This window comes from Rhinolophus sinicus, chromosome 1 (assembly GCF_057876585.1).
Source record: "Rhinolophus sinicus isolate RSI-liver-muscle chromosome 1, RSI-T2T, whole genome shotgun sequence".
Classification (NCBI taxonomy): domain Eukaryota; kingdom Metazoa; phylum Chordata; class Mammalia; order Chiroptera; family Rhinolophidae; genus Rhinolophus; species Rhinolophus sinicus.
In genome coordinates this window covers 20,097,297-20,123,628 of record NC_142501.1, presented here as the reverse complement: position 1 = coordinate 20,123,628, position 26,332 = coordinate 20,097,297, and the positions used below count along the sequence as shown (strand labels likewise).

The following is a 26,332-nucleotide window of genomic DNA, read 5'->3' as shown; positions in this document are numbered from 1 at the left end:
TAGCCGACATCAGTGGTACTTAAGAAGGTTCTCCTTAGACTACTAGCATTAGAATCGTCTGGAGTGCTATTTATTATGGACTGTGGACCTCACTCCAGAACTCCTGATGTAAATTTCTTAGATCCTGTGTTTGGAAATCTGCGTTTTAGATGGAACACTGACGAACACTGGTTATGCTTCGGCACACTACAGTTTGAAAATGACTGGCTTAGGATTTCAGATTCTTGCTGCTTCTTCCCATTACATGAGTTTTGATTTTATCTTTTTAGCTTAAAAGCCGTATTATCTATCTGATAATCACACACAACCCTCTTGGATAGGTAGTGCAGAATAACTACAAACATTCTACAAACATGGACAAGATTATAAAAACCAAGACAGTCAAAGAAAGTTCTTTCTGCCAGTTGCATTGTATTCTCTTTCCTTAGGTACAAGTAAATTTTTCAAATGAGCTCTTGCATTGAAGAAGGCGAGAAGAAGAACTTGTGGCTGGGACCTGTTGGCTCACATTTGACCCCTTCTCTCTGGCAGGAGTGATGGTGTAGGTGATACAGAAAGGCACGGGGCTTCCTAGGTCTCATTAAAGAATGCCAGATGCCCTGTCTTGGTGTCTTGTTGCTGCTTTTACTTACCTGTCTCTAGTTTGACACTCAGATCCTTGGGGGCAGGGACTCTTTATTTGTTCTGTGTCTCTTAGGCATAGCCCAGCACCTAGCACGTAGAACACAGTGGAAGGCAGGGGTGGAGGGAGCGAGGATTATGGTGTTGATGATGTGAAGAATCCAAACTTAACCTATTGGTTTCAGTTGCGGAGAATTCTTACCTCATTGGATAGACCAGTCTTTAAAAATACACATTTAGAGCCACATGTGAGTGATTTTTTAAGTATGATTCACCCTCTGATACTTCCCATACCACTGACTATTGAAAAGGAATGGGGTAAAGGAGAACTAGCAGATTTTGGCCAGGACCCCAAATGCTCTTTGGTTTTCTTTAAATGCTCATACTATTCTTACCCGTCTCTGCCTGGCATGCTGTATTCCTTCACCCTCAGATTTCTGTATCGCTTTCAACACCCAGCACAGATGACATTTGATTCACCGGGAGACCATGTGGCATGATGGAATGACTGTGGGCCAGGGAAACCTCAACACAGGGCTGCCAAAACCTCAGGGAGTATTGACACTTTCTAGATCAGTGACCAGGGAAGACACTGCTAATAGATTGTAGATTTTTCTCCCTTGGAGCCTGATGCAGCTATAGAATCCCAAGGCAGAGTTTCAGTAAATTGCCATCACCCAGTTAAATTGCTGCAAAAGAAAAATTCTGTTTGCCATGGTGACCAGTCTGTCCAGTTTCTCCCAGTCAAAAGTGAGCTCTTTCTTCTATAATTCTTTTTAAAAATTGGTTTTTATTAATTAAGTGGATGTAAAATATAAAGCGTATGTAAGAGATAAAGGGTCACGTGACCTCATACACCTGTTTATCCACCATCCAATTTAAACAAAAGAACATAAGCACTGCCTTTGAAGGCTCCTGTGGGCTTTCTCGGTCCTATTCCCTCTTCTCCCCCATCTTAGAAGCAACACTCTTAAATCTGTGTTTTTTCATTTTCTTGCTTTATTTTATATGTTTACTATACATTCTTATCCTTAAACAATACATAGCTGAGTTTTTGAATTTTATGTAAACAGCATCATGTAGTATATTATTTTTGAGTCTTTCACTTCAAGGTAAATTTGATGAAATTGATCTATATTGTAGACAAATGTAATTCATTCACTTCTGCTACATATTGTATTCCAGTGTATTAATATACCCAACGTATGTATCCATTCCACCACTTGTAGACACGTGCAGGATTCCAGTTTGGAGAAATTGAGAACAATTTTGCTTTGAATCACCTTTGAGTCATCCAAGTGCTAGAGTTTCTCTAGGGTTATACACTAGAGTGGAATTGCTGGGCCATTCAGTATGAACCTGCTCAGCTGTATTGAAGGCCAAATTGTTTCCCAAATTAGTTATGTCAGTTTACACTTCCACCATAAGCACATAACAGTCATTCAGTGACAATCATGACGGTGGTGACTGATGATCGCTAATTCACCTAGGGTTTCCTGTGTGCCCGGCAGTGCAGTAAGTCCTCACTTAACGTCCTTGATAAATTCTTGGAAACTGTGGGATGTTTCCAACCTGCTTATTGCAGTTCAGGGTCACAGGTGGCCAGAGCCTTTCTCAGCAACTTGGGGCACAAGGTGTGACCCAACCTTGGACAGGATGCCCTTCCATCACAGGGCGCACTCGTACACACACTCTCACACTCACACACTCACTCACACACTCACTCACACACTCAGACTGGGACAAGTTATGTGCCATTTCACCTTATGTGCACATCTTAGGGATGTGTGAGGAAACCAGAGTATGTGGAGAAAATCCACGCAGACTTGGGGAGAGCGTGCAAACTCCACACAGACAGTGGCCCTATCTGGGAATCTATTTTTTTTCCCCTTTTCATCTGTGTTCTAATGAAATAATGTTAAACAGACCTACATTATTCCCCTCTAAGCACCTTACATATATAAATGCATTCAATTCCCACAATGGCTCCAGTGTCCTAGTTGCTCTGCATCCTTGCCAATGCCTGAAGTTGTCTGACTTACATTTTGCGGGTCTGCTGAGTATGAAATGCTTCCCTGTTGTGGTTTTACTTTGTATTTCTCTGGTAACTAATGACGTTGAGCATCTCTTCATACGTCTGTGGAGTGCCTGTTCAAGTACTTCCCCTATTTTTAATTGAGATATTTGTATTTTTGTTCTTTAAGTGATAATAACTTTCTACTATTATTTCCTACTTTTTATTATAATTATTTGTGTCCTGTCATTTCTCCCATTAGACTGTAAGCTCCCTAAGGGACTGACACTGTCTTAGGTGTTTGTGTTCTCACAGAGCCAAGCATTATGAATTGAAGCTGGAAATTGCACAGGAATATTTAGCTATCTAGCTAGCTAGCTATTCTTGAAAGATTGTACCGTTTACCAATCTCTTCCTATTTCCCCCACCCCTGCAGCCCCCAGCAAACACTTTTCTACTCTGTTCCTGAGTTTTGTCTTTCTCTGACTTATTTTACTCAACATGCCTTCAAAGTCCATTTATGTTGCAAATGGCAGGATTTCCTTCTTTCTCATGGCTAAATAATATTCGTGTGTGTGTGTGTGTGTGTGTGTGTGTGTGTGTGTATGCATACATATACATATACACATCTTCTTTATTCATTCATCTGTTCATAGACACTTAGGTTGTTTCCATATCTTGGTGTGATATTGTGATTTATAATAAGAAATAGTACATATTTGGTCTTTTTCCTCATTTCTGGCACAGAGCTCCTAAGTCTCTTGGATTTTCCTAAGTGGTGAGAGTGTTTAAGGTGTCTTTTGTTTTGTTAATGAGGTGACCTTTAGAATGCACTGCAGGATGCCGGCAGGTTGCCCAGAGAACCAATCAAGTGATTAAAGGGGTGGAACTTTAGTCCAACCCCCGGACCCCTCTGAGGAGAGATGAGCTGGAGGGTGAATCAGTTGCCAATGGCCAGTGATTTAATCAATCAGGACTATGTAATGAAGGCTCCATTAAAAACCCAAAAGGTTAGAGTTCTGAGGTTGGTGAACACATGGAAGTACTGGGAGAGTGGGTGCCTGGAGAGGTCATGGAAACTGTGCCCTTTCTGCGCACCCGCCCTATGCATCTCTTCTATCCGGCTGTTCCTGAGTTGTATGTGTCTATAATACACTGGTGGTTCCATAAATAAAATGTGTCTCTGAGTTCTGTAAGCTGCTCTATCAAATTAATCAAACCCAAGGAGGGAGTCATGGGAAGTTCTGATTTACAGTCAGCTGGTCAGAAGTACAGTTGACAACCTGGACTTGCACTTGGCATCCTGAGTTGGAGGGGATCATTGGAACCTCCAAACTGTAGCTGGTCAGTCAGAGGCATAGGTAATAACCTGGGCTTAACAATCGGCATCTGGAATGGAGAGTGGCCTTGTAGCACTAAGTCTTTTACCTGTGGAATCTGACTCTGTCTCCCAGTAGATAGTGCCAGAATTGAGTTAAATTGAGTTGAATTCTTGCACACCCTACTGGTGTTGGACAATTGCTTGTTAGTGTGGGGGAGCTTCCACACACACGTTGGAATTGGGTCCAGGAACCCTTTTACTTGGCTATTGTGAATAATGCTGCAGTGAACATGAGGGTGCAGAAATCCCTTCATTATCCTATTTTTAATTTCCTTTGACTATATATACCCAGAAGTGGGATTCCTGGATCAAATGGTAGTTCCATTTTTAGTTTATTGAGGAACCCCCAAACTGTTCTCCATAGCAGCTGCACCAATTTACATTCCCACCAACAGTGCATAAGAGTTCCCTTTTCTCCTATCCTCTCCAGCACTTGCTAGTTTTTGTCTTTTTGATGATAATCATTCTAACAGGTATGAGATGATCTCACTGGTTTTGATTTGCGTTTCCCTGATGATTAGTGATTAGTAGCGTTTCATATATCTGTTGTTCATCTGTATGTTTTCTTTGGAAAAATGTCTATTCAGTTCTGTCCATTTTATAATTGGATTGTTGTTGTTTTTTCTTCTTCTATAGATTTGTATAAGTTCATTAAATACTTTAGATATTAACCCCTTATCAGATACATGATTTACAAATATTTTCTCCCATTTGGTAGGTTGCCTTTTCATTTTGTGGATGATTTCCGTTGGCTGTGCAGAAGCTTTTTCCTTTGATGTAGTTTCTCTTGTTTATTTTTGGTTTTGTTGACTGTGTCTTTGGTGGCCACAGGAATATTTGTTGAATAAAATAATTACAGAGGGCCAATTTTGCTTTATAAAATGGTAATTCTTCCCCCACCCTAGTCATAGACATATTCCTTCTGAGGTTAACAGAATACCTGTCAGGGATGTTACAAAAAGAATTCCTCCACCGGGAAAGTGGTTGGACTACATAACATTTTTGCCCAACTCCAAACTTTCCCAATCTCTGTGTAAATCTTTGTCCTATCCAGAAAAGTTCCCTTTGTGTCTTGCCTCTAAGTCTTGACCAATCAGTTTCCCTGGATCCTTTGGTCCCTTACTTAAAGTTTCTTTTTTAAAAATCATGAAATAGAAGCCATGCAGATCAGTGCATAAAACACAAATGTACACTATAAGGAATAATTATATAACACTCAAGTCACTCAATTTTTAAATAACCTCTTGTGATGTCAGGTAGAAAATCAAACACCCTTAGAAATTCAGCCTCTTGGTGTAACCTAGAGAATGTTGGCAAACTATGGCCCTTCAGCCACATATGGCCCACTGCCTGATTTTATAAATAAAGTTTTATTGGGACACAGTCATGCTAATTTGTTTTCATATTATCTCTGGCTACTTTCATGCTATAATGGCAGAGTTGAATAGTTACAGCGGAGAATTTATGGCTTGAAAAGTTGAAAATATTTATTTACTACCTGGCCTTTTACAGAAAAAGTTTGCCAATGTAATAGCTTTCTCCCAGCTGTGTGTCTTTAGACACCTATGATTTTTTTTTAAAAACTTTGCAGTCTGTAGTATAATCACGGACGTTAATTGATGAACATAGGCAGCACTGAGGAAAAGAGCCAAAAGATTAAATGACAAATACCACTTAATGAGTCCTTAGTGTATGTCTGTTCTAGAGTCTGACTTGGAAAACCATAACCGACAATATGTCCTGGGTGGCTTCACCCTCACACTAGTCTAGCAAATGTTTGTTTGAGAAAAAGCAGTTAAATGATTATAACATTCAAAAGTATGACACTGTCTGATCTGTTTTAATGAAATGTTAAGAATAGCCAGAAACTAAATGCAAAGCAAATCATCTATAAATGTTGACCTCCTTAAGGGTATGCCGAATCATATCAACAAGATTTTATAACTAGAAGACTGGGACAACCCAATACATTTTTTAGGTCACGGGGTATATAACTAATTGGATAGAAAAAGGGATCGACATCTTGAGATTACATCTCTGGAGAAGGTAATACCTAAAACAGATTGAGTGTTTTGATTAATTTATTCCTTAGTGAGTAGAAATTAAACATCCAAACAGACGAAAAGACTTATTAGGGAATGGACTGAGAGCGTACATCCTCTGTAATTGGCATTTGGGAAGTGCGCGTGCAGGCTAGACCTTGTCCCTCACTCCCACACGCATGGAATGCTGCTTAGTCAAAGACAAACCAGAATGGGATGGCCATTTTCCATGTTTTTTCTTCTTCAGCACAGAAAGTTTTGGCTGTAATTCTTTCCTACAACCATCAATTTCCCTATAGCAAAAAAACAATTTAGTTCTTTTTGGACAATCTCATAAATGAAAATAAAATGAGGGAATAATTTAACTGCCTCCAGGGGAAGTGCAGTTGGAGATAAATGATTGTGTAAAGTTAATTTAAAAAAAAAATCCAGTGTAATCTCTCCTTGAAGCTGTATTTCAGTCGAAAGGTCTCACGCTCAGGGGGGGGTACCTATTGTGCTTCTCTGAGGCAAAAAGGGAGTTGTGATCTGAAAAAAAGATATACAATTCAAAGCCTGATTACACCACCTTCCTCCTTCCCGCTTCAATTAAAAAAATATATTTATATGTATAAAAATGCCTTGCTTTTCAATTTGCGTTTAAAGAGGGCTTGTTTGGGGCTGTCGGAGTGAAAAACTGAACACATTAAAATAGCAGTCTTTCAAGTATACAGAACATTATTTTTCCTTCCCCAAAGGAGTGGTTGCTGAAAGTGCAGGTCTTTGGAGATGTATTCTTTAAAAGTCATGTGCAGAACATGGGTGAGTTTGAGATCAGAAGGAGACCACAGATCCAAACCAGAACCCTCTGACTGATACAGGTGCATGTAAATGCGAATCTCTTTGATCATGAGTTCCTTTATGTCTTTTATCAAAGCAGAGTGTAAATGATACGTGGCCATGGGATACAGTGTTTAGGAGTTCAGTGTTTGTCATCAAACAGATCTGAACTCGATTCCTATTTCCAACGCTTCACAATTGTGTGACCTTGGGGAAATTGTCCTCTTAGAATCTTAGATAACCTTACCTGAAAAATGAAACTAAATTGATTCCCTGCCATTGTGTTGTTTTAAGTATGAAACGAAATAATACATATAAAATTCGTAACTTAATACTTAGAATATAGTAAAAGAGTGTGAGAAAAATAAGCATGACACTCCAGTGCTTTTTAGTGGCTGACCACTGCAGGGGTGAAGCGGGTAGCAACTAGTACAGACTTTTTTTTTTTTTCCTAATTGCCATTCTGACATTTTGCAAAGAAGAGCCTTTTGCTTGTTAAAGGGCGGGGGGGGGGGGGGGGGGAGGCGGGGCGGGGGAAAGCAGTGACTTCTCCCAGCTGTGTGTCTTTAGACACCTATGATGTTTAAAAATTTGTGGTCTGTAGTATAACCATGGACGTTAATTACCAACTGATAAACATAAGCAGCACAGAGAAAAGGAGCCAAAAGGTTAAATGCCAATAATAGTTAACACTTAATGAGTGCTTGCTATATGCCAGGTGCTAGTCATTCATGAATTCGTGCCCTTCATCCTCCTGAAACCTTATAAAGTAGCAGTATTACTATTCCCATTATACAGGAGGGGAAGTAGAGGCACTGAGAGGTAAAGTAACCTGTCCAGGTTACACAGCCAGGAATGGGTAGACCCAGGACTCGAGGTCAGGCAGTCTGGCTCCCAAGCCTGTTCTGGGCATGTCCCTGTGTCCTGGATGCTCAGATTGCCCCCGCCTGTTCTGGATGGTGAGTGGAGTGGTTGCTAGAGCTGAGGCAAAACCAACTTCTGAGAGCCCTCTGCAGCGATCCAGACTCACGCCAGAGCTCAGGGACGGTACTAGGTTGGTTCAAAAATCACCCCTGGGATTCTGCGCCAGAAATGACCCAAGGCCCTGCCTGGGTCTTACTTTTCTTTCTAGACCTCTCATTCCTGGAGTCAAGGGGTACAGGCTGTAGTGTAACTTCTGGAATCTGTTGATGAAGTATCTTTTGTGGCCGCTTCTTTGGACAAGAGTAACTTTTAATGTGAAGGGGCTACTTGAATTTTTCATAAAAATAATGGTATCTTTTAAGAACTGGTTTAAAGGATTAATGTAATTAAATTTTTAGAAATCTCCTTCATCTGCATTGCCCACTCACTGGTCCGTTGACTTTTGCCTTTATTTCTTTTACAACAATCAATTAAAACAGGAAAAGTAAATGCCTTTCAGATAATTCATGGCCTTTTCTTTTCCTTTGGAGGTTACTTTTTCTTGTAGATGACATTTTTAAGAACTGTCTGGGGATGAGAGGAAGGTGGGCAAGAATGCTATGTATGAGGAAAAATATCCAAGTAGTGGTATTAAGATAACTTTTAGGGACACTGCTTATCACTTGTCTTAGATGGGACACAGGTATTCAATGCAGTTTTAGTCATAAGGCACCTGAAAAACGAGTCTTCATTTTCACAGGTAAGGAAGAGGAGAAAAAGCAATTTAGTCACAAAGCTCGGACTAGAAACCGGGTCTCCTGATTTCTATGTCCCTGTTAACATTTGGAACTTAGTACTGGGAAGAGCAAAATGCCACGAGACAGAGGCAGCTCCCAGAATTGTCCCTAGGTTGCAGATGCAGCCCTAACATTCAGCTTCCCTAATGTTTGGGTTACTCCATAAAGAAATTCCATAAATGCGAAGGCTTTTTCTAAGTTTTATGTGGGGAAAAATAGAAAGTTGCCTCTGTTGCATGTAAAATTTGGCAATAAACAGTGCCATTATTTTGTAATGTTACTGCTTGGCATTCAGATTTATAAATTTAATCCCTATCTTTCCACTCCCACAAAACTAATCTTAGCATCTGTAAAGATTGTTTTCCAACCTTTTATTGATACTAATATTCCCTGTTTAGAGATTGTGATTTACTGCCTTAATATCCATTTATGAACAGGAATATTCTTACACTGTCATCGTATTGGGAGGTTCCTTTATTGGCTTTAAAAGACAATGCTTAACATACTTGAAAGTGTCTTTTTTCTTCCTCTTTGCCACAGCAAGGAGTTTGGATGGACTTTAATACTTTCCATGACAAGTAAGGGTGAATATAACTTCCTATCAGAGCTTCTGTCTGCATGAGATAATCAGTGCTGTTCCAAAACGGAGTGATAGAATTCCAACCAAAAGGAAAGAAATCATTTCTGTTTGTGTGTACTTGATCAATGGAAATGCGTGGTATCTGTTAGGTCCTTCCCTTCCCTTCCCTTCCCTTCCCTTCCCTTCCCTTCCCTTCCCTTCCCTTCCCTTCCCTTCCCTTCCCTTCCCTTCCCTTCCCTTCCCTTCCCTTCCCTTCCCTTCCCTTCCCTTCCCTTCTCCTCCCCCACTTTTGTCTTTCCTTATATCCACCCAACCAGTGTATACCTAGCACTGTCTTATGGGCCATTCACTTAGGGTGCAACAAAGAACAAGAAAGTCCCATCTGATGCCAGAAGAGAGGGTTGGTTTTAAAGAAATGTGATGGGTGCTATGATGGTGAACAAGAGAGTGCAGTGGGAGCACTTCAAAGGGCCCCAGCAGACTTAGGATGAAGTGGGCCAAGTTTAAATTTCATCTCCCATCCCACCCCATTTTCAGTTGATCCTGTAAATGTTACTTAAGAAATATCATATTTCCTTCTTTTCTTCTGTATTCCCACAGCACGTTTCTTCCAGTCCAAGTTTTCCAGGCACACTAGTTTTGGCTGGACATTCCTTAGAGTTTCCGAGATCGGTTTCTATTCCATCTGTCTTCTCTCCAGTCCCTTTTCTAAGCAGCTGCCCAGGTCACTTCCTGAAGCACAGGTCTTTGCTAAAACTCTTTATTGGTGACACCATTCAGGATTCAGTATAGGAAATAGAGGCCACGCTAGGTATTTTAATCAGGAAATGATCTAACATGGGGGGATAGGGAATATCAAATCAGGGGAGGGTTAGAGGCGGGCACAGGAACAAGGGTCTACCTCTGAGGTGTCTGATAGAAGTCTGGCATTGAGGAACTTTCAGCCACAGCTGTTATTCATGGATCAGGAAGCCATTAGTGCTGCTGCCCCTCAACTGCCTTTCCTCACCCAGCCAGGCGATAGACCATTCGATGCTGCAGGCAAACCGCACACCCCTGTGACCTTACTTATCAGAGCAGAAAGCAGCCCAAAGAGGTCAGGAAGATGGTCTCCATCTCACGTCTACCTTCCAAATCTCACGCAAATTCATTGAATTAGTTGTGTCTCATTCTTGTGCAGAGTCCTAGCTTTAAGGAGTCTGGTAAATGCAGGCATCATGTTACCAGTCTCTATATGGGAAGGGAGACCAAAATGAACAACGCATCGGGGGAGCAAGACACCCATGGCGTCCATCTCACCAGGTTCTCTGCTGCCCATCACAAGTGCACCTAACATTCAAAGCTGTGTGCAGTTTTGTTTCTGCTCATCACATTTTGCTGACCTCCTTTCTCTTCCACCATCTACAACATCTGTCACTGGCAGGTGCTCAATAGATTTTTGTTGAACATATGAATGAACAAACAAATCCACTCCTGACCCAGTTCTCTGCCTTCTAGCCATAACTTTAGTAGGAATGATGTTCCTGGCTGGTCCTAATTTCTTCTCCCTGCTGATGTCCTGCCCTTTCTCAGAGGCCCAGCCAAAGCATCCATCCTACGAGGGTCTTCTCAAAATTCTCCTTGAATCCCCCAACCCCATTTTTTTGTTGCCCCTCGCACACTTGTCTTAGAGCTATCACCATCTGTCAACATTCAGTATCCTATGTACTTGCATGTTTTTTGCCTGACTATGGTGAACTTAAGGGGAACAGTGACTATTTTATTCGCTGATGTGTCACCTCCCCCCTCGCCACTTTTTCCTTTCCTCCTCCTTTTCTCCAGACACAGCAACTGCAGGTCTCTTCTTCTATGAAGACTTTCCTTTTACTCTCTTTTATTTTCTTGTAATTGCAGTTGAAATTTGATAATTCATAGGTAGATGTAAATCTTTTATAGCTGCTTTTCTCCTGCCTTTACTCCTGCATAGAGTCCTGCGTGCTATTTGTTTTTATGCTATCATATTTTTCCTGTTTTAATGCTAAGTAGAAATACAAAATAAACCTAAACGGGGAGGAGCCTTAGAAGGGAAGAAGAAAAAATTTTTTTTGGTTTCTTTTTAATTGTTTCAGTGGAATTCACAATATCTTCATAGTGCTTTGCTTTGCTAGGCCCTGACAATGGAAATTGTATTAGCAAGATACTCTAGCCATTATAACATTCATAGTTTGGGTTCTGAGGTGTGAAAACATGGCCGTATGATTTTGTGTGTTTGTCACAGTGAATTTCTTAGAATTTTACTTTGCTTGTGTGGGATATGGGGAGTCCTTACACCTTTCTTTCTTTTTCTTTTCTTTTCTTTTCTTTTCTTTTCTTTTCTTTTCTTTTCTTTTCTTTTTCCTTCCTTCCTTCCTTCCTTCCTTCCTTCCTTCCTTCCTTCCTTCCTTCCTTCCTTCCTTCCTTCCTTTCTTTCCCTTTTGTTTTCCAGTATCTACTTCATATGACAACTGAAATTTGTAAAAAGATTACCTAGTCTGCAGGGAAATTCAGATTTTTTGTGTGTTTATATTTAAATAGACTTTTTTTTTTTTTTTTAAAGCAGTTCCCAGAAAAATTAAGCAAAAAGCACAGAGAATATCCATATACTCCCTGCCCCACACCCGCAGCCTCCTCCATTATCAACACGCCCCACCAGAGTGGTACATTATCACTCAACGTCCGTATTTCACATTAGGGATGACTTTTGGTGCTGTGCATTCTATGGGCTTTGACAAATGTATAATGTCATGTATCCACCATTATAGAATCATGCAGAATAGTTTCACTACCATAAAATTCCTCTGTGTTCTACCTATTTATCCCTCCTTCACCCTAGGCAACCATTGATCTGTATCCATAGTTGTGCCTTTTCCAGAATGTCACACAGTATGTTGCAATCACGCAGTATGTAGCCCTTTCAGATTGGCTTCTTTTAGTTAGTAATATACATTTAAGTTTCTTCCATGTCTTTTCATGGCTTGATGGCTCATTTCTTTTTAGTGCTGAATAATACTTAATTGTCTGGATTGACCACAGTTTACTTACGTATCCACCAAGAAGGACATTTTGGTTGCTTCTACGTTTGGGCAATTATGAATAAAGCTGCTGTAAACATCCATGTGCAGGTTTTTGTGTGGACATAACTTTTCAGCTCCTTTGGGTAAGTATCCAGGAGTGAAACTGCTACACTGCGTGGGAAGAGCATAAGCATGTATTTAGTTTTGTAAGAAATCACTAACATGTTTTCCAAAGTGGCTGGGCGAATTTTGCATTCCCACCGGTGATACAGATTTATTTTTGTTAGAGGTTCAAGGGACTTCTTACAAATTCATAAAAGGAAAAAAATCCATCCCTACAAAGGTTTAGAATGGTCAGTGTATGGCCTAGTTTTACTTTACCAAAATGTGAGCCTGTCATAGTCCTTTAAAACGCTCATTCTGCCTTCTCCTCACAGCTCAAGTAATAGAGTTCAAATTTGGTTGCAGAGAAATGAGGTGAAATTATATTAAAGAAGCAGACTAGATAATCACATCTGTAGCACTGATAATGTAGTTCATTCTTGATTTTCTGCTTGTGGATCAGCGACACTAGCAGAATGGGGGATGCAGGCGTTCTTCTGTCCCCCAGCTGACCCCTCAGGGGTCAGCAATCACTTGTGTGGTTAGATGTCCTCCATTTAGCCACGCCAAGGTGGAAAGGGGGGGACTAGTTCTTTAGGTGCAGATGGCCATTGCAGCTATGAGCAGAGGAGTTTTATTCCAGTTCTTTGGATGCATCATATTTTTTTCCCTGTGAGGTGGGGGAGAGGGTGAGGAAATTAGATAACCCTCTGGCTGGTGTGGAGGGCCCATTGTAAGCTTCAGGTCTTGCCAGCCCTCCTCAAGCCACACCCCTTCTTATCTGGGTGCCTGTGTGTTGGGTGGGGCACTGGGATTCTAAGGAACATCCACAACCCCTTGGCAGCCCCTATATTAGCAGTGAAATTCTGTGCTCAGGAAGACAGGGCTCTTTCCCCTCCAAACTTAAATGCTGGTGAAACATCTTGAGGAAGCCCCTTCTCCCCGAGAGAGTCAACCGTCTTTCCTGTGCCAGGCAATTCAAAGTAGAAAGTATGTTTGGAATGCTTTCTTACCCTAAGGTGCCTCACTTAGTTGGGTTACCATCAAAAGCCAGGAGTTTCAGAGGATGAATCTTTGTGGAGTAAATTAATGCTGGTGGTTTTTTATAATCTCAAGGAGAAGGAGAATTTTGAAATTTAAATTTAAAAAATGAGCTAATTAGAAATCAGCTCAGAGGGATTTCTAAATTCCTTGAACTGAAGGGTTGGTTTTTTTTGTTTTTGTTTTTTCCCCCAATCATATTAAAAACAATTCCACAAATATACAGTGAGCATCTGTATGTACCAGGCATTGTAATAAGCTGAGGAGAAGTTAGAAAGATAGATAGGATAGTCTTTCATTCCTCAGGGAACAGTCTAGTAAGAGAGCCAGACATACAGGGAAGCCCAGTCTTTCTATAACCACGTATTTGAATGTCTCCAGGGAGAGTTTGTTCCCGGGGATACAAAGATGAATACAACTCAGGACCAGGACTTTCCTGACGGAATCAGATAATATGACAGTTATGATACTGTGTGATCAGTGCCATAACTTGGAGATGGTTAACTCTAATAGAGGAGTGAGTAGGGAGTGAGCGTCAGGGAATGCTTCCAAGGAGATGCTTGAGTTGGGTCTTGGCGAATAAGAGTTCAGGAAGAGGAGGGCAGGGATAAGAAATTCTAAGCAATGGAGAAAGCTTGTACCGGAATGCTGAAATTAAACAGTGTGGTGAGTTCTGAGTGTCAGGAGATAGATGAATGGAGGCTGCAAGGGCGGGGCGGGGGGCTGATGGCAAGAGGACAGGTGGGAGAACAGTCGTGGGGGCTGTTGTGATAGGATAAGGGATGCCCTTCATCCTGCACATGGGAAGAAGCAGAGAAGAACTTCCTTCGGGAGAGGACCGGATGGTGGTTTTGTTTAAAAATCCTTAGGTAGCTGCGAAGGATGGGTTGGACAGAGGAGACTCAAGGGAGAAAGACTGCTTCTGAGACTATCACGTTAGCCCCGGGGAGAACTGGTGGCTAGACTGGGGCAGTGGGGAGATGATGGAAGAGAGAAGTGTGCAGGAGGTGAACTGGACAAGATGACCTAACATTAAGGACGACGCTGACATTTCTAAGTACCTTAGAAGGTGGCCGGAACAGTCTTCTATGTAAGAGTTCAGTAAATGTCATTTTCTTTGGGCAACAGAGTAGATATTGATGCTCTTAAATGGGAAAAAAAGCCAGAGGAAGAGCAGATTTGGGAGAAAAAGATATGTTTGATATTGGGTCTAGGATGCTTATTCTTTAAAAAAGTTAGCTGTTTCCTCTTTCCTGGCAATGACAAATAAATTCTTATGCCTACTTGGTAGATTGGCATGCTGCTGCTAATTGAAAATACTCCAATTGAAAACTATGTCCTTCCAGACGACCACTGGAAAGTAACCTTCATACATTATAGAGGATTGCCATGTTTATTTATTTATTAGGCCTTCTCTCGGGCTGGGCTAATCTGAAACAGGGATGGGATGGTCAGGCTTGGGAGGGTTTCTGTACCTCGCCTTTGAAATAGCTCCCTGGGTAGAAAGAGAAATTGTCTGGATTCCTGGGCTCCTGATACGCTGAAACCGTTTGTTCTATTTGATGCTTCAGAAATCAAGGACCTTGTCAATTTGTTCTCAGAGTCAGCTTGGACCAGAGCAATGTTAACATACAATGTGAATTAAGGATCTAGTAAATCTCCTGAGTTGTTAACTAAACACAATTTTTAACATTTTTGCTCCGTCTTCAGTTCCAGTTATATGGGGGGGATCAGCATGCCATTCTTGGTAATTCCTTTTCTAATGGAGACAGGAGCTGGCATATTGCTTGTAGGTACCCCTTGTCCCTGGATAGCATTTTAATGTCTGTTAATGAATGTTACACATTACTTAATATCTGTATAATCTTGAACGTTGTGGTACTGCTCTGTGTACCATATTAAGTGACCCCCAAGATTTCATTCCCCCTCAATAGTCAAGGATGATTGGAACTTTGTGCAAATGTAGAGAACATGGGGACAACTGTAAAACATGGGTCATGCTGTAAATAGTCGAGGAACGTATACTGAGTGTATCATACATTCTGGACACTATTTTGGGCTCTGGGGACACATTGAGAAGCACGAAAGAAATTTTCGTCGTCTGACAGAAACATACATTACACTGTAGAGGGCAAATGTTAAACAGGCAATCAAAGAAATAAAATGCTTACAGTTAAAGATAAATGGTATGAGAGGAGTGAAGAGAGTAATGTGCTGGAAAAATGATTGATGGGGTCAAGGAGACTTTTCTGACGAGGAGCCGTGCCAGGAGCTAAGGAAAGGCTGGGGCAGGGGAAGCCCATACACAGACCTTGGGGTGGGAAGTCGCTCTGTGAGTTCAAGAAACAGAAAGAGGGCGATGGTTGGAGGGCATGTCAATATTGTAGAGTTAGGGAGAAACGGCTACCTTTTTCCAGCCAGTCTTGGAATACTTATTAGAGACTCATAGTAGATGTACATATACTACATATACAGAGGTGCCAAGAAAAGGTATACACATTTTAACAAAGGGAAAAACTATATTAAAATTGTAATACTCAATATATACAGATAACAAGAGATGAATACAAGTCATGTGTATATATTCTTTTGGCACCCCGGTATATACCCCATCTCATTCACGTGAGGTAGGCATTGCTGTGCACATTTCCTGGCTGAGGGAAGTGGGTATCAGACCAGGTCCACACAGCCAGGAGGTCGCACAGCTAGGGCTTGAGTTAGGGCCTTCTGGCTTTTCCACCACACCGTAACTGCAGACCAGCAGAACTGAAGCACTTAGAATGACTAAGTGCTGAGTCATTGGCTTCCTAGGCTGGCTTTCTTATGGTACCTGTTCTAACAAATTGTGTGGTGGCTTTGATGGGATGTTTACAATAATTATCAAACGATGACAACAGCAGCAATAACTATACCTATACCACATACTTTCATAGTTTACAAACGACTTTGCCTTATAGTTTCTCATTTGTTGCTCAGAAGAGCCCTCAAAAGTAAGTAGGACAAGTTTTATTATTCTCATTTAGGTTGAAATCACCTGAGATTGACACAAGGAACTAAGCTGGGATGGGCTCTTCTGAGTCTAATCCAAGGCTCTTTCCTTAAACCACAGAAAGTCATGATTGAAGGAGGAATATATATATATATATATATATATATATATATATATATATATATATATATGTATGTATGTATGTATGTATAGATAGATAGATAGATAGATAGAGAGAGAGAGAGAGAGAGATCATAAGCTTGTAATCCTTCAGACTTCCACAAAACAAATTTGTACTGTCTTCAAATTGCTTTTGACTGAAGAAGAGGCATAAAATATTGATTCACTCATCATGTGTTTATTGAGCAACTATTGTGTGCCAGACCCTGGGAATAGTAAAGGATCCCAATTAAATAGGTTAAAACTAAGTTGGCATAGTGTTATTTACCCTATAACACAAGACTAGAAAAAAATTACTGTAGGAATACAGAGGAAGAAGTGACTAAGTACTTTGGGGAGTCTGGGGAAGGCCTCACCAAGAAGATGACAGTAAAACTGGGCCTTGAAGGATGAATAGTAGGGTTTCTCCAGGGAGAAAAGCAAGGAAAGTTATTCTAGGGGGAAAAAAAAAGATTATCATGATAAAAGAGTGTGGTATCTGTGGGGAATAGTAAGAAATCATGTGTAACCTGAGCATGGGGTATATAGGAAGTAACAGTAGGAAATGTACGGTAGACTGAAGTCTGATAGCAGAAGGCCTTGAATGCTAGGCTCAGGAGGTGCTGTGTTTGGCCTGACCATCCCAGGCTTGTTAGCAAGGGAATGGTATGACTATATTTGCTGTGTTGTAGAAAGCAAATGCTATTGGCAAGAGGAGGCTGGATTGGAACAGAAGCAAGGTTGGAAGCTACTATAATAGTTTAGGAGAAAGAACGAGTTTGTAAATTATTTGTAATCCCTAATGATGTGTTGAGGAGAAACATGGCTGTCACATTAATGTGATTTAAGGACTAATTGGATGTAGAGACATACCAACTGGATCATGGATGCACACACTAGTTTTCCATCTGTACACACACACATGCTCCATATTTTCGCCTCCCCAGGCTCAGCTCAATTTTCCCTGACTCTTTCCAGCCGTTGATTTATTTTTCTATCCTCAAGAAAAAGGAGAAAAAGGTATAGGTCTGTGTTCTTATGGATTCTTTTTGTATGATTTGATCTTTGACGATCCCACAGGATTCTTCTGGCTGAGAAATGCTGAGAGCAAATGAATTTTTGAAGACGTGGATGCTATGACTATATTTATGTGCTGCAGATTATTTACCTTTTATGTATTTGGAACTATTTTTGCATATTTCAGAGCCCACCTACTAAGCACTTTGGGGAAATTATTCTCAGTCAGTGACCTCTGGTAGGGGGACATTAACAGAACAACATCTTCTCGTTCCATTTTAGGTCTCCCACCAAACGAACACTGAAGATTTAGGTATTCGATAAAGGACTATGTTTTTCTGGAAAATTCTTTCATTCTACTCTTCTCATGAGGATCATTCATCTTGCTTTAAAAATGTAATGTGGGGTCAGAGTTGGGAAAAACAAATCAACAAATACAAATTATTTGCTCTTTATAAGCATAAAGAATTCACTTCTGCTGCATACAAGGGTTACATTTAGTCTCTGAGGTGAAATGAGTTTTTTTCTGCCTTAATAAGAACTTGTCTCATTCCTACTTCACCAACATTCATATAACACTGTGGGAAGGGTCCCCAAATAATCTTATACGTTTAGTCAAAAACATTTTGGGGTGCTTTGTCCATGTTCAGATCAATATGTTTCCATAGAGGAGAAGCAGCGTTTTGAGGCTGTGCCAGTTGTTCGTATACTGGCCTTACTGGCAACCTGGACAAGCTCCTTCAACTGCCAGTGCCCCGGTTACTGCAACGTCCATAATAATATGTCCTAGGAGTTCTGTGAAGACTAAAAGAGGTATGGGAAGCCACTAGAATCAAGTCTGGCACAAAGTAAGTTTCAGTAAATATTAGTTCCGTAACAGACTGGCATTTCCTTGAAAGAGATTATCACTTTATTTTCAAAAACATTGATGGCTGAATGTTATTTAAAATTCCTTGATTCTCATACTTCCGTTACAAATTCTGATGTCATAAACGGCATTACATGGTTATTCACTCTCTTGGTGATCTAGAAAATAGGTGTGTTTTTATTTTTCTCTTCAGGCTGATTACAGAAAGTGGAACCCAGTTCAGTGTTGCAAGCCTGAGCTTTAAGAATCCTCGAATGTCAGACTTTATAAAGCTCTGTCAGCAAGCCACTCTGAAGCAAATTTCTTCTTTTTAAACAAGTGGTGGGTATAGCTATGTAATTCAAATGATCTTGTAGTCTTAAAAGGTATTGAATCATGCTGTTGTAGAATTTTAGCCAGATTATTTTGGCTATTCAAATGGCCATCTAACAGTTATTGAGAACCCATTATACATTAAGTACTGGTGTTATACCAGTGAGCAAGAGACAGTCCCTAAAATTGACCCAAGTTTAATTGATTTGGATAAATGTTTTGTACTGTACAAAAGTTAATTGGTGCTTATTGCTGTCTGAAATGGACAGTGTTTCTATCATCTTTTGAGGAGGAAGGAGTGGAATAGTCGCCAAACTTTAAAATTAATTACATCTGAGTAAGTGACAGAATACCCATTTTTATTGACCTAATTGTTATATAGATGTGGCATTATTTAATCTACTAAGTAATTTGTACTTCTGCAGTTTTGTCATTTTCATGCTTCATTATCACCCTATATATTCAAGGTATTGAAGCTGTTCCGTAAACAGTACTAATCTCGAATACTTTGGGAGCTTTAGATAATATTCCCTTATTAAATTATGCTGCCCCGTGTTTTTGCAGTGTCAGAAGCTGTTGATGCTGATAAAAGCAAACATTCAGTTAAAAACCCTTTTCATGTTTTAATTAGATTTAAATAATTTGGGCATTTGTAGTTCCCAAATGGTTTTGATTATGGAAAACGCCTTATTAGTCTAATTTGGAACTTTGCGTCCACAGTCAAACATCATGGTTTGGTTTTATCTGAGAGACTTTAGAATAGTAGAATATTTTCTGTCTTGGCAAGAGTCACAGCGTTGAAATTTTGAAAAAGAAAAAAAAAAGATTTAAATTTGCCCATGAGACTATAAATTTCTTGAAGGCAGGGCCTGCCACTTTAATCTCTGTACCTCTGACACATAGTACCCTTTAAATGTTTGCTCATTGCAGTTGAACGGGAGTGAATAATTAAACAGAATTTGAGACTTGGGCTCCCAGGTTTTCCTTATTTAATGTACGTAGGACTACCCTAGCAAACCACACTTTCTTCATTTTAAAAATTTAACTTTATTATGTTCATCTTTGATGTGGAAGATTTTTATGGCCTCCTGCTGTAACTCATTTGGGTGGTGAGTTAACTGCTTCCTTGGAGACCAGCCCTTCCTTTTAAGCTGTAGTGTTCACACTCCCCAAAGTTAGCTTGCCTCTGGGTAGAGACTGCAACGAAATGTCCAAATTATAGTTCAACTTCTAGGTTAAAACAGAACCAAAATGAACCTTTTCATTTAAACAGAACCTTTTCTGCAGAGATAAAATGGTGACTCGAGGCAATCTCAGGTTATATAAAAGTTCTGAAGTTTCACCGTGGAGTCCAGTTGGATTGGCATTGAACTTTAGGACCCACTCCCCCGTCTACTTTAATCACCAATGAACCCAAATTGATTAACGTAGGTACTAAGTTTATAGGTTCAATATTAAAATAGAATGGGGAGAAAGGCCACCAGGAAAAGTGTAACATTTTTCACTCATCCTTTAGTCACCACTAAGAAGGGGATTTTGCTCCTTTTCCTCTTCCATTAGTCTCGCTCAGAGTTTCTCAAAGTTCAGTGTGCAGATGAATTATTGTACAGGGTTGTTTCCCCAAAACCACATAGTCTCTGTCTTACGGGTAATTTAACTGACCTCCAAAGGAAATGTTAGCTATCTTTATAAACTCATCCCTAACAGGTTCTCCTGTACATAATATATTGCACAAGAAAATGAATGTAACCGAGAGGCAAATTTCCAGAGAGACCTTTTCTAGCTGACTTCCTCACTTGTGAAATAGGGAATCTTGTCCCTGGTCATCCCATCCTGCACCTTTGGCGTAAAGAAACTCACATCCAAAGTACCATTATTGTACTCATGGTGACCTCTTGGTGCACATTTGCCAGGCTGTCAGGTCTGTGAGATGCCGTTAGACACCATTTAGGGTGGGTTTCAAGTCTGGTTTCTTGCAGAGATGCTGTGAGATGCGTCAGAAACTTCCTAAGTGGCTGGTGTAACTATGGGGCTTTGGATCTTGATTTTAGTAACAAGCAGATATTATCAGCAATTGAGCGGAGGGTAAAATGCCAGTCCTTCCAAACTTCTGTGGAGGCAGGGGCTGTCCTGTCTCTCTCAGAACGGGCTGTCATCTGCTGCTGCTCCCTTGTCACACTGACACGGCCCCCTGGCTGGGCTGATTGGTCGCTGGCAATAACTGATGTAGAATACTGATATTCTCGCGGGGCAGTTCCTTCCACTCCAAAGAAGCTCCTCTTCTCGCCTTTCGACCCCAGCCTGCTGCCCAGGCTCCCCGACCGCCCCTGCCTCCCCTGCACCCGGGGGCGGACGATCCTGAGCGTGATGCTCTGAGGCTGCTGAAATCCACCAGGCTCCTCTCACTCCGGCTCGTTCTCAGGAGAGTCCTGCTCCAGACTTCTCAGGGTTTTTTACAGCACAAACAACTGCATGCGGGCCCGAGGGGAGGCTGAAAGGGACTTGTGTGGTGGTTTTATCGCCTTTCATCACTTTGCTGGCCTCATCTGCAGCCTGCCTGGAGCTTCGCGGTGGATTTCTTTCTGCCTCAGACACTGAGGAAGGATCCCTTCTCCTTCTGTGGACCCTTTCTATTTTTATGGTAAGTGCTTGCCTTGAATGAGGTGCTCTGCTGCAGTGAACGGAACGCTCGCTTGCTTGCTGTCTTTCCAGTGATGCTTAGTGACCTTCTCTCTGCGTTTCTCCCGTTTTGGTGGATCCATGTCTGGGGAGCTCACTAAAATGCCAGGGGTCGTTTGTCTGGATTGTTTGTCCTTTTATTTTTATTTTCCCCCACAAACCTGAGCTGCTCAGCTGCGATGGAAACATAAGCGCTCTCTCTTTGTCCTTGAAGCAGCAGCCAGGGAAATGTGTTCAGGATGGTGAACTGCAGCAGTGTTCAGGGAATCAGTCAGTGGAGGCTGACTGACAAATTTAGGCAAGATGAGGGGCACTGTCTGGGAATCTGGAAGGCTTGGGGTTGGTCGGCCCGCGTAGCAAACTATTCTATCTTTCCGGGTGAAGGCAAGCACACGCATGAGTTATGTCAGAGTCCGCTGTGGGCAGTGGCGCTTGAAGCACCTGCGGGTGGGTCCAGAATGGCCCTGGATGTTGAGGGTTTAACAACTTGGCAGTAACATCCCCGACAGGAGGAATCCTGCACTGGCGGATGGGGTAGACAGCATGACCTCATCACTTCTTTCCCTTTGGAGTCTCAGGGTGCCTGTTCTGCCAACCATATTTTACATCCTCTTCAGAGGGTAGTGGGGCAGTGGTGATAGGGACATCTCTGAGTTGACAACGTAATTTCATCCTCCCGCTGGGAGACCAAATGCTTTGAGGCTATTAGAATAGTTAGACTTTTCTAAGAGAAAAAAGGTTTCCAACATGCGTGTTGCAGCACCACCGTCCAGTTGTTTATTCCAGGGCATTACTTGTAGAATAGTGTTCTAATTTTTCGCCTGGTCTCCCAGGCTTCCCTTCAGAGAGCACAGCTTCAAGTTTATTACTGGCTGCCTCTTGAAGCCCAAAGGAAACCCAAGAACATTGAGGTCTGGTTCTCACCTTATGGAACCTGTGATTAAAGGGGTCTGTCTCCACAGGGAGATATCCTTCTTCTTCTTCTTTTTTTTTTTTTTTGGTAGAAGATGTGTTGAATTACTTTGGTCAATGCGACATTCCAAAGAATAAGTGTCATAGTTGTAATTCTGTTTAGTTCTTTTCTAGTCTTGGGCTGGAGTTGGGTTATCTTATCTGATTTTGTGTGGGTTTTCCAATTCTGGTCCATTTCACATTAGGGAAGATTCCCATTCAATGTAATTCAGCCTCTGATTTATAAGATACTGTACTAATAATATATGTGATTTTGGGGGGTAATAATGAGGGGACAATGTCGGGTGAAATTTCTGGTCTCTCCTGTGGATTGGGAGTTTGGAATGTAAAGTTCCTTAACTGTCTTTCTTATTCTCACCACTTTTGTTTCCACTGTCTGTGTGGATTTTTCTTAAAATAGTGGTGATGACATCAGGCATATGCTTTTATCCTGCTCCCTGAGTCGTAAGAAGAAACATTTGGTGTTTTGTTTTTTGGTGGAGTACTCTTTCGTATATGAAAGCATACATACCAACATCTACAAACTCTTCTTCATTTAAATGATAGTCCAGTTACAGAGTAAAAGCAGCAGTGGGTAATAGCAAACATTACAAATCAGGATCCTTGCAGGATGTAGTCTCTGAATCCTTAAATAATGTTTGGATTACTTTAAGCATTGTTTGGATTAGCTATTCCAATTTCTACTCTTTCCTACTTCGATTATCGCTTGTAGCAACATAGTGATTCGACCGGCAGACTTCTCTGCTTCCCTTGATGATTCTTTAATATTTAGTTGTTTACTTTCATCTCGAGTGGTGTTTTCTTACTTTGCTTAATTTCCCCCCTCCATTTGCAAAGATTTTTATCAGGCGCCTGGCAACTGAATGTGAGGTATTCATATTCAAGATGGAAAGAGTTGGAATCAGCTTGGGTGTCATAGAAATAGACACTGTGTTTCACACTGCAGGCAATTTCAGATGCATTTAGAAAATATTCTTTTAATTAGTCGCAACTTTAGCCATGAGATTAATTCCATAGGCTTTCTTTATTTTGCTGAACAATGTTTACCTATGCAACCAGAATTGTATATATATATAAGCATATATGTGAATGTACCGTTTACTTGTGACTATTATGTGTTCATATTTTTAATAGTTGTAGCACGTTCATTTAGAGAATAGAAGAAAAATTCCAGAGATATTAAGATATGGCTTAGCATCCTCTAGCTAGCTTTCCTCCTCCTCCTCCTCCTCCTCCTCCTCCTTCTTCTTTTGCTAGGGATTTCCCCACTTCCCACACCCCTCCTCCAGGTAACACCTTTGGGAATCTGTTTGAATTGAGAGAGTGCATTCTTCAGCACTTTCTTGTCTCACAGCATGGGGTCATGTTAATTCCTTTGCAGGGTCTCTGAAGGCAGCCTAGAAAACTACTGCAAGAAAAATTGATGAAGGCAGTGCTAGTAGAGCCTAGCCTCTTGGTGTGATGAAGTCACTGCCACATTTTATGTGTGTGTGTTAATTGAGCTGCTGTGCCTTGCAACTGATTTGGCTTGCACCCCTAGTGAATGGATGTTATTTGAAATGGGTCTAGAAACACCTAGATTGGTGTAGATGCAATTATTAATTTTTCACATTTCTTAATCAGAGCTGTTGTCGAAACAGTGCTCTTACACTGTTTCTTTTTGGTGTTGTTTTAATTTGAAACTTGCAGCTTATGTTGTGAATCAGTACTCTCCATTTTTATCCTCTTTCTTTCTGCTTTCTCTCTTTCCCACCTCTGCTTTATATCTGTTTCTATATGTGAATGTGCGTAGATGTGCACATATAAACGCAGACAGTGAAAATTGACGATTAATGAAGAGTTGATTACAGCTTCTCTTTTAGTAACCGAACTCCAGTGTTCAACCTGTAATCATGTACCTGAGAGAAGAAATTGCCCCCATTAATAGGAATATAACCTCATGCTTCTTCTGCAAGCATTCTTGACATTGAAACTATTTTCCATAGTTGATTACCAGGAACAGAAATAGAATCAGTTTTGCATTTTAATTAATGATATTCTGTGTCTGTCTAGGTTGGACTGCCCTTAAATCTTGACATGTTTACTATCTAAAAAGTCTTTGTGTTAAGAGGGGTTGTTTATGGGTGATACAAAGTGACATCATTTGATTATGTGATATAGCCTTTCTGAGGGAATTGAATGAACAATATCATTAAGGATGTTGGTTGAATTTTTCTGTTGCCTTTTCCAACATAATTAAGTCAATGTAGTCTTTTACCATCTCTCCCTAAGCCTTTTTTACAGAGTGAAATGAGTAATGTACAACTCCCACATAAAGCTGCTTAGAGGGAGGACCATTCTTTAACAGAGATTCAAAACCATTTCTAACACCAGCTATGATGATCTACTTTGAAAGGAATTTGCTATTCAATTGGCAACTCAGACAGATTGTATAAAATAGGAGAAATGCTTCATGAGCTGGGTTAAATCCTGCGTGTTTGAAGTGCGCCTCCTTACTGAATTCATTTAGGACTGTAGTCGCTAGATCAGCTTCGCAGCAAAAAAAAAAAAAAAAGTCATGTCCTCAGTAGCATAACATAGCTAGACTGTCATAAACGTTTACATTGCAAGTTATATCTCTTGGGTGGAAGAGGGAGATGGCAGAATTTTGGAGGAGAACCAGATCACAGCCCCAAAATAATGCAAGATAAAAGGGGAAACTTCTTCCCTATATTTAAGATTTAATTCTCCAGACAAACTGTTGGCTCTTAAGTCTGAAGAGCCACGAGATGGTTAAAAACACATAATGACAGGTTTTGTGGGCCTTTTCTCTAATAGAAAAATTTGACCCTTCATTAGGCATCTGCTTAGTGATCTTTTGGCTTGTGAGAGCCAGCAGTAATGCTTATAGGAAGCAGACATATTGTAATACAGCAGGAATTCACTTACTTACATTTTTCCTGTTGGTCTCCCACTGGGGACCTCCTGTGAGTGTCAGAGAGGGAATGAGTGTCTGCAGATCATCAGAGATGACAGCCAGTCACAGTGGAATGTCTTCAGGACCCCAGGTTCCAGTCTAGCTCCAGCCACTAATTGGCTGTGAGACTCAAACTCATCTTCCACATTGCCCTTCAGTCACATAACCTCAGAAAGCTCCCCCAACCATTAAAAAGTGTGAACTGTTATTTTGCCTCTCTATTCTTTTTTTACTAGAGGGATGGTAATTTCTAGGGCAGTTGACCCATTCAGGAGGAGATGGGCTACACCTTCCCTTGACCCTACAAAGCCCCCAGAACTATGACAGTGACACGAGCATCGGTGTTACTCAGAAACGTGTAAAATCGTGAACCTTCAGGAACAGGACTTATGTGTATATGATGACTGCCTGTTTATCTTGGGATCTCTTGATGTGTCTTTCCTTACCATCAAAAGGGACCTTGAGGAGCATCTTACCTTCCCTCTCACTTCCTGGATAAGAAAACTGAGGCCCAGGAGAAGTTAAGTGCCTTCCCCAGGGCTAGAGAGACCTGGTTAGCACCTGGGCAAGACCAGTTAGTGCATTGTATATGGATTTACTCAGACCCCTGTTCCGTTCTTGGTGTGGGGCCTCTTCCACGATACACAGCTGACACTTACTGTGTCATTCATTGCTCACAAAACTGCTTTGTGGCATCTAACTCAGTGGTGTCCATTATTTCTGGGTTCATTTCATGCAGATTACGTGGCTGTACCAGTCAGAGTGAGTCACCGTCAAGCAAACGTTTATGGTAATTTGTTCACACTTGTGTGGAAATGTCTTTATTTTAATTGAAATTTTGCTTTTCTTAAATACATTTCAAGAATTTTACAAACACTATGCTCATTTTTTTCTCCTTGTGCTTCAACTATTTATTTGTTTTGTGGAGGGGATGATGCTTATGGATTGATTCCTTCATTCATTCACCTAATATTTATTGAGCACCTATTGTGTTCACGCTAGTGCCAACTGGTTAAAATCAGTGGTGAGACAGCTGGATGTGGCTGTT

The 26,332-nt window shown here is 40.9% G+C and overlaps 1 protein-coding gene across 4 annotated transcripts in view; it reads left to right on the top strand.

The window, feature by feature from the left end:
• Positions 1–26,332, top strand: part of ANO4 (anoctamin 4) — a 359,351-nt gene that overhangs the window by 45,679 nt on the left and 287,340 nt on the right. Inside the window, exon 1 of one of the 4 annotated variants that reach the window (XM_019732194.3) lies at positions 20,853–21,318. The exons of 2 other annotated variants lie outside the window; for them this stretch is intronic. The gene's annotated coding sequence lies outside the window, so the exon portion shown is untranslated. Of the gene's footprint in view, positions 1–20,852; positions 21,319–26,332 lie in introns of those variants that run through there. One more of the 4 variants, XM_019732195.3, reaches the window with a different exon arrangement.